This window comes from Monodelphis domestica, chromosome 4 (assembly GCF_027887165.1).
Source record: "Monodelphis domestica isolate mMonDom1 chromosome 4, mMonDom1.pri, whole genome shotgun sequence".
Classification (NCBI taxonomy): Eukaryota; Metazoa; Chordata; class Mammalia; order Didelphimorphia; family Didelphidae; genus Monodelphis; species Monodelphis domestica.
Window position 1 is genome coordinate 270,779,912 of NC_077230.1, and position 9,236 is coordinate 270,789,147.

Genomic DNA, 9,236 nt, shown 5'->3' on the forward strand with positions numbered 1-9,236 from the left:
TATATTTACGCACCAACCTCCTATTTGGTCTCTGCTTCAAAAGGTCAGGTGCCTGCTTGGAGCTAGAGGACATGAGAAACTAGAGTTAGAGAGGAGGGATGTTAGAAAAGCTGTTTGAACCACCTTCTACAGCTGACTGCACCCACATTAGGCCGGACTGGGGTCATTAATCCCTTGAATCCAGGAACAGTAAATTAACTCATCTCAAAAATATTCATTAAGCCCATTCTAATTCCTCATATTGGCAACATGCTTTATCAAGTGGTTGTATATGTACATGCATTCAGTCCCTCCAACTCCCCCATATGCATACACACACACAGGCACATGCATTGAAGAGTGAAAAGGACATTATATTAGTCTCCTGAGTATTTTTAGAGTTTTAAAAAATATATAAAGATAATCCCTATGAGATTTCTTCCTCCATTTAATTAAGGGAACCATACTGTCCTTGGTTTGTTGCTTTCATTATGATGAATAAGGACAAATGAATCTAGGAAGGTTAGTATTAGGTCTACTTTGGTATCCTTATTTGAAAAAGGAAAAGTGAGTAATAGAAGAGCTTTGATATTCATGTTGATGATCTCCTATAATGAGAGGCTTGAATGGCTTTGGCACCAGGCTCATTGGTAAAAACAAGGGTTTTAAGATATGCATTGTAAAGCTGCCAACACATATTGTAACAAAGCCTTCTTAAAAGAAAATAAAAGCAAATTTCTATAGCACCTTGGTATTTTTACAGTAGATTTGCAGGCAAGATCTGGATATCTGCTAAAGACTTCTCATTTTACCTTGTATCAATAAGGCAGATAAATAATATAAGCTATATCCTCCCTCAAATATTCTCTTGCCTTGATCATCTTTTACCTAGCTAAGGTATTTTCCCCAGGGTTAGAAATGAATCCTAGATGAAACCTGACTGTGTCAATCACATGTCATTTTGTCATCTTCAAAGACATTTTATCTTTCATTCTGGTATTATTTTCATAATTGGAAATTGCTTTAAGGTGGCTTCATGAATTGGAGCATTTTATTAAAATATCTGTAGAAATGTTAGGCTTAAAATCAAATATACTTTTATAGTGTGTATTCCAAGCAAAGTGGCTTAGAGGAAAAATAACAACCTAGATCACATTATTTTCGGTACAAACATATGATGACCTATCAAAATAGTATTTTGTCCTCTGCAGCAGATGTGTTTCTAAGTCTAAAATTATTCCTTTGCCTCAAGAGGATTTGTAAAGCTCCTGTAGGTACCAATTTTCAAATAGCTAATGTGGTCCATTGATCAGAAGAGATTTGTATGCTTTCCAGGTGACGTAGTCCTGCATCTTCTCTTCCAGCATGCTTTCAGAAGGATAAGACTGAACCTGGGGAGTACAGATGCCAATGGTGAAATATACTATGTAATCTCTATTAGCCATCCACAGTTAATCTTGTGACTCTAAGTACAGTGAGTATAAACTGCTTTCATGTGGCTATATCACACTACCATTGATCACTGGTGCTTGAAATGCATAGCTGCTTGGGAAAGAAGTAGTAGATAAATATAGCTGGACTATTAAATCATCTAAAGGCTTTCCCTTATACTGATTGTTAAGCAGAATTGTTTGTCCAGAGTCAAGTATAGCATGCTAATATTACTTTATGTTATGCTAAAATGTGCCTCCTTGCAGTCTAGGTTGATTTAAGGAGGACTATAGAATCATTGAGCTGGAAGAGACCTTGAGAATCTGGTCCATCCCCTTTTTTGCAATTAAACCATTCTAGAAAGATAGATGGATGTAGAATTTCAGTTTTATGTTCATTTTGGTCCACTTTTTGATTTTCTTGTTTTGTTCTACACTCCCTCTTTTTATATCTCATGACATATTTTGCAAAGATTCTGCACCATATGATATGGCACAGACAAGAGAAAAGAGCCTTTAAAATCTAGTCAAGAATCCAGTCATTGAAAACTTGTCTCACAGAGTCACCACCGGACAGCACTTCACTGCTTTCATTGCTTAACACTATAAGCAATTTACAGCACAGTCTAATGCGCAATAGTCTCCTGAGACACACATTACATAGGAGAATAAAATATAGAAATGCAAGACAAATTACCAAAGTAGTTAAATTCTCCAGGACCATTCTGGTCTCTCATAAAGAGACTCACATGGCTGCCTTTGGTCTCTCTTCCTCTAAAACCTACATCTCTAGCTCTAAAGTACAGTGGAGTCAATTGTACTCCAATTCAGGGCCTCAAATTTTTCCTGCTTTCTTCATTTGCTGCCTACTGTAGCTTCAGGATGAGAGAGATTAGTTCTTGCTAGAGCTTTGGTAGCGGATATTGTCCACCTGACTCTCTGAACAGCTACCCAATCTTCTTGCTTGCAGTAACCTTATGAAGTTTCTACTTACTACCCCAGATTATCACTTTTCTTCATGGTTCTTTTCACTTTAAAACCCATGCTACTCACCTTAATTTGCCTTATATCATTAATTATTTTTGTAGACATACATCCTGCCTTTCACATTAGACTATGAATTTCTTGAAAATATAACACGTGTTTTTTCCGTTGTATCCCCACTGCTACTCCAATATGGCTGAAGTTTGGATGGATTAGTGAATCATCCTATTTCTTCTATGAGTTCATTCAATATTTGTTGATTAATTTATTTATATTCTTTAAAACTATAAAACTTTTTCTATAAAACAAAGTATGGCATAAAATATATTATGTGTTAGCTTCATCTGACTGATTCTGTTCACATAATGATAAAAATGAACATCTTCAAAATAGGGATCCTATATCCAGTAGAATTTTAACTTTTTGAGAGCAGAGACCATTTTATTTTGTCTTTATATCCCCAAGGCCTACACATAGTATTTTAATGAGTATTCATTTATTAATACTTGTTAGTATTAACTTAATACTAGCATTTTAATATGTTAGAAAATCAACATTTAAATTACCAAATGATTCAGTTTGACAATAATTCCTAGAAGTTTTTCCTCAGAAAGAGTGTTATCTCTTCTCTCTCTTTGTTTCACTGCTTATGCCTCTCCAATTCTCTCTATCCCACTCTCTTTCTTCCTTGTCCCTCTGTTGTTCCCTGTGCCATTTTTTCCTTGTTCTCCCACTATCTATCCTACCCTATTTTTCCTTCTCTCAGCCCCCTCTCTGCAAAAACCTTTTTTCCCCTTCCATTTAAAAACTACTTGAGTTCAGAACTGTAACAGTCACATATCTCAGATTTCCTAGATTTGGCCATCAGTATCCTCAGGTACTAAAATAATCCCATGGGGTTCATCACTAAATCCTAGGCTACAATTGAATTTATCAACTGGACACCAAGGTAGAGCTGTCTACTTCTATGCACTGATTTAATTTTTAATCAATCCTATTTCTTTGCATCTTGGGGCCAAACTAAATCTTCAAAAAGTCTGGGCTCAGAAGAATCTATCACAAATTGCTGAGGATCTGTACGAAAGCAGATCCTATGCATCAACTCACAACAGCTGAAACTCCTTAAATTTCTATACACTCAAGATAACTACAGTAATTGTTCTACTTCCATACATTCACTTAAAACAAAAATTAAATCTCCATCCGATACATACTCAATTCTCATCTCATATTCTCAATCGCAAGCACCCAGAGAATGACTTCAAACATGTCTACTCCACCAATTCCCAGCAAGAGTGGTGATGTCTTGATGCTCTCTTATTATAGTTCATAAGGTATTTATAGCTACAGACAGCTGTGAACATTCTTTACTTTAGGGCACAGCTGCCATCGTTTCAAAGTTGATTGCAGGGCAGCTTGGAGGTATGGTGGATAAAGCTCAGGAAAGGAGTCAGGAAAAACTGAGTTCAAATCCCACATCAAACATTTATCAGTTCTGTAACTGTAGGCAAGTTATTTAACCCTGTTTGCTTCTGTTATGTCATGTATAAAATTAGTGGGAGAAGAAAATGGCAAGCCACTCCAATATCTTTGTCAAGAAAACACCAAATGGGGTCATGAAGAGTCAGATGTGACTGAACAACAACAACTTGTGGTAAACTGAGGAAGTCACAAAGTCTATTACAAATGGGTGACCAAGCAAAGAACTTTCTCAGAGCTTCAATTTCCTCATGTAATGAGATTTAATTGGATGATCTCTAACATCTCTTTTAGCTCTAGCCTAAGTGTCTTTGGGAGTATTTACTCTGGCTTAAATAAGATGAATCTAAGAAAAATATATATTCATCATTTAAATCATTGAATTAATAAAAGATTAAGATTAGGTTCATTATATAAAACAGTACCAGTAATCCTTCTGATATCTATCTTTCTCCTATACTCTATTTATTCTATAGTCAACTCTATCTCAAATAATTTTAGATAAAAAAATAAGCTCCAACAAAACAGAATTTTACTTTCTTATTTTTGTTTGAAAGTATTCCCTTTCCATTCCATCCTACCCCCTGCACCATGAGTCAGAAGACTGAGGATCAAGTACAAAATCTCCACCAAATTTCATGACCTTACACAAAACATATCTTTTCATATTAATGAGCCAATTTTCTCATTGCAAAATGAGGGCCATAACAAAATTTATATGATCTGTCTCACCAGATTGTTGTGAGAAAATGTTTATGACTTGCTTTGAAACTTACATTAGTATAAGCTATTATTGTTCAGTGAAAAAATTTCATGTGCCTAAATGATCTTACCATTTTAATAACAATTACTAATTAACATAGTCAATTTGTAATATATGATACAGTAAGAAAAAGCTTGGGATCTGAAATTTGAAAATGTATAGTAAAATCCTGGCTCTTCTATTTACTGTTTGTGTGACATTTGTCAAATGACTTAACCTCATATACAAGATGCTTATTAAGGGCACTTAAGGCACTAAAAGTATATGAATCTATCATTCTATTCATTAAATGTAGCCATTTTAATCTGTGGAGCCATCCAAAATTCTTTCCTGAGGTGATGGCAAATATGGGCAAAAGAAGGTTAGACATCTTGAAAAAAAGGAAAAAAAAATATTAAAGCTCTCTGATGAATTTGAAACTCAACAATTTATTTGTCAGTTCAAGGTTTCTCTCACTGTTTTTAAATGGCCTCTTCTTCTGTTAACCCAAGAGGAAAAGCAAAGAGAAACATGGAAGAAGTCATGTTTATAATTCAATCAAAAAGTTCTATAGAAGAAAAACACCATCCAGGTTTTTGGAAGGTTTGTAAGGAATAGGACCTGGAAATGGAGAAAGTAAACGAGTGACCCAAAATAAATTCTCCACACAGATAAAATTTACTGGATAATGGATCACCTCTTTTCTTGACTTTACCAAGAATGATATAGGCTTTTGGATGAATAACTCATGGTTTGTGGAGGAAACAGTTTTAATGTCACCTGAATCCTTACAACCTCCCTAGTCATGGAAAAGAAAGCACTTTCAGAAATATTAACACCACAATTGCAAATTATGTTAACAGCAATAAGGTGCCTCTATTTGTGAGGTATCCTGCAGTTTCTTTCAAATCCAAAATGAAAATGGGACAAAAACCATGGGGAATAATTACACTTGTTGTAATAAAGTCTCATTGATTTTTAATCCACATCCTTACTTACATTAAATGTGTGCACTATAATTCTCCATATCTGATCAAATGAAGAGTACTCACATTAACCACCATGTAATTTTTTTAGACTATGCTTAAATTTACCCATTATTGTTTATTATTTGCTTGCCTGTATAAGCAATACCACCGTCATCATCAAAAGGCTTTTACTTTTGAGTACAAATCCTTTGACTGAAGGAATGGATCTTAATTATATCATTTTAGTTCATAATGTGAAGAAATAGAAAATTAAAAAGTGGGGTTGTTGTTGTTGCTGTTGTTATTGAGTCCACATAAAATACTAAAAAACAGGAAGAAGGCATCCAGTGTAGGAGGACTTGGAAAATTTTAGAAAAATATTACTCGAGATGAAAGGACATGGGTGGGCTGTGATCTGCACAATTAGAAGAAGATAAGGTGCTAGGTACAGTGAATAGAGTGCTGCTTCTGGAGTCAGAGAACCTGGTGCTGCTGTCTATGTGCCACTTACCATTTGTGTGGCAAGTCAAAAGACCTTCTTGGCCTCAGTTTATCTATCTATTAAATAATGGGTCTAGACTAGTTGGTCCTTGAGCCCTTTCCATAACCATTCTAGGAGCTTTTGGGCCTGATAATATTAGAGTTGGAACCACAGATTCGAAAACATACAGACATGGATCTCTGCTGTGTTCTGATAAGGACCATGTGCATATTGATCAACAGTTTGAAGGTCTCCATAAGATTACTTCTGAATTCAGGTAATGGAAGGGTTATAGTGACCAAAGAATTTGTGCTTTTCTTCCACTGTGGAACAGAGAGAATCCTTCATCCTTTCCCACCCACTTCTACATACACTCTATGAATATACTTAATTTCTTCTGCCTCAGTTTCCTTAATCATAAAATAGAAATAATAACAGCACTTACCTTGCAGGGTTGTTGTAAAGATCAAAAGAGATATTATTTGTAAAAAGTGTTTAGCACAGCACCTGGCATATAGTGGCAGAGAGAAGACAATTTCCCCTCTTACATTTGGTCATAATCACCCAAACATGTTACTGTTTTCTTTCACTTGGTCAAAATTTTTGAGTAGCTAACTTTGATGAAGTTCATTTTATTGTTCTCTCCTTGGACCAAGCATGAAAATTCTGTGCAACCCTAACCCAAATCAGTTAAGCACTCAAGTCTTGATTTCCTACTCTGTAAAACAAAGAAACAATACTCACTGCATATCTAAAGTTCATTTAAAGTTATTGGTTTCCTTATTTGCCTAACCTGCTTCTAGTGCTCAACTAGGGTGACTCAGCAATACATTTAGAGACCTTAATTTTGGCAAATCATTGAAAGACCTATAAGAATTTATGAAGAGTGAAACAAGCAGAACCAAGAAAACATTAAGCAACAGAAATACTGCTTGAAGAATGACTTGTACTGATAAGTAGCAATAAGTAAGGCATATGCATATATCTTTTTGTCAGATGATGCCTTTTCTAATGGATGAGGGGAGAGAGGGAAGGAGTTAAGTGACTGTGTTAATGTAATAAACAAATGAATTTAAATTAAAAAATAAAATAAAACAAAATCCTTCTGTACTCGTTCTTTCCTTTGGGAAGACAAAGCAAGACTAGATTTTTCTTTGAGTAGCCTGTAGTATAAAATAAAACAAACTATACTTCCTCTTCTTTTCTCTTTAAAGATTGTCACCTAGTTAATGTGCAGTTGTAAATAATGTAAAACCTTTATACTGATAGAATATTGTAACTAGAAGAATATTTTGAGGTTATCCAACTACTTCATTTTCCAGATGAAAAATTTTATGAGTAGGCAAGTAAAGTGGCTTGATGAGATCCTACAGGCAGCAGCAGAGCCATGACTAGAAGACAAGACTCTTAACTAGACATCCACTGGTCTTTCCATTATACCATATACTCATAAGGAAGTTCAAGCCATGAAGTATGCCAGATTTAAACAGCATCACAGAATTCTGAAGCATTAAAGTGGCAAAAAAATTTTTCAGAAGTCCACATAGACTGAAGAGGATAGAGGTGTGACTAATTAAAGTAAGTAAAAATCAGATGGGCATGTAAAATTATGGAAAACATATTAAAATCAGAGGCAATTGACCAACTACAAAAAGTCACATTCAAATGACCTACAGTTGGACTGTAAATATCATCCTATCATGAATTCCCACTTTATTACTGAGGGACCTTGGGGAATTCATTTATCATCTCTGAGCCACAATTTCTAAATTTCTAAAATCTAGTAAAGATTGTATTTCTAAATTCTTTGTAACTAGCAATATTTTTTCAGTCATTTCCTACTGTCTATTCCTAATTTCATCATGTTATAATGGATTCTCTTTACCACTTTCTTCATAGATCAACCAAATCATAAAATGAGAGCAAAAACTGGAAGGCACTTCAGGTATCAAAAAGATGCCTGAACACAACTCTAGCCAACGCCAATTCAAATCAAAAAACATGTATTAACAATGTGTTACTCACAAAGGACTGTTCTGGGCATTGGCAATATAAATATAAAATAATTTTTATAATTAATATATCAAAGAAGTTAAAATATTCTAAAGAATACATATAAACCAATAAGCATATACACAATATGAGATGCAACAAAGAACAAGCATATTCAAATGAAGTAATATAGGAGCTAAACCTTTAAAAAAGAATACCAGAAAGTTGGAAGACAATATGAGAGAAATTGGGTTTGGATCAACATCTCACATCCTACACCAAGATAAACTCAAAATGGGTGCTTGACTTGAATATAAAGAAGAAAACTATAAGTAAATTTGGTGAACACAGATTATTATACTTGTCAGATCTTTGAGGAAGGAAAGATTTCAAGACCAAGCAAAGGTAGGAAAAAATTACAAAATGAAAAATAAATAATTGAGATTACATTAAATTAAAAAGGTTTTATAAACAAAACCAATGCAAACAAAATAAGAAGGGATACAAAAAAATGGAAAAAAATTCTTTATAACAAAAACCTCTGACAAAGGTCTAATTACTCAAATTTATAAAGAACTAAACCAATTGTACAAAAAATCAAGCCATTCCACAATTGATAAATGGGCAAGAGACATGAATAGGCAATCTACAGATAAAGAAATCAAAATTATTAATAAGCATATGAAAAAGTGCTCTAAATCTCTTATAATCAGAGAGATGCAAATCAAAACAACTCTGAGGTATCACTTCACACCAAGCAGATTGGCTAACATGACAGCAAAGGAAAATAATGAATGTTGGAGGGATAAAGTTGAGATATTAATGAATTGCTGGTGTGAATTGATCCAAGCATTCTGGAGGGCAATTTGGAACAATGGCAAAAGAGCACTAAAAGTCTCTCTGCTCTTTGATCCAGCCATAGCACTGCTGGGTTTATACCCCCAAAAGATAATAAGGAAAAAGACTTGTACAAGAATATTCATAGCTGCGCTCTTTGTGATGGCAAAAAATTGGAAAATGAGGGGATGCCCTTCAATTGGGGAATGACTGAACAAATTGTGGTATATGTTGGTGATGGAATACTATTGGACTAAAAGGAATAATGGACTGGAGGAATTCTGTGTGAACTGGAACAACCTCCAGGAATTGATGCAGAGTGAGAGAAGCAGAACCAGGAGAAC

The 9,236-nt window shown here is 34.5% G+C and overlaps 1 long non-coding RNA gene across 1 annotated transcript; it reads right to left on the reverse strand.

Annotated features, from left to right (window-relative positions):
- Positions 1–1,012: 1,012 nt before the first annotated feature.
- LOC103102271 (uncharacterized) lies at positions 1,013–3,694 on the reverse strand. Its single transcript, XR_467999.2, has 2 exons — positions 3,608–3,694; positions 1,013–1,370 (listed from the first exon to the last, which is right to left on the reverse strand). It is a non-coding gene; the product is annotated as an uncharacterized LOC103102271 (long non-coding RNA).
- Positions 3,695–9,236: the final 5,542 nt, after the last annotated feature.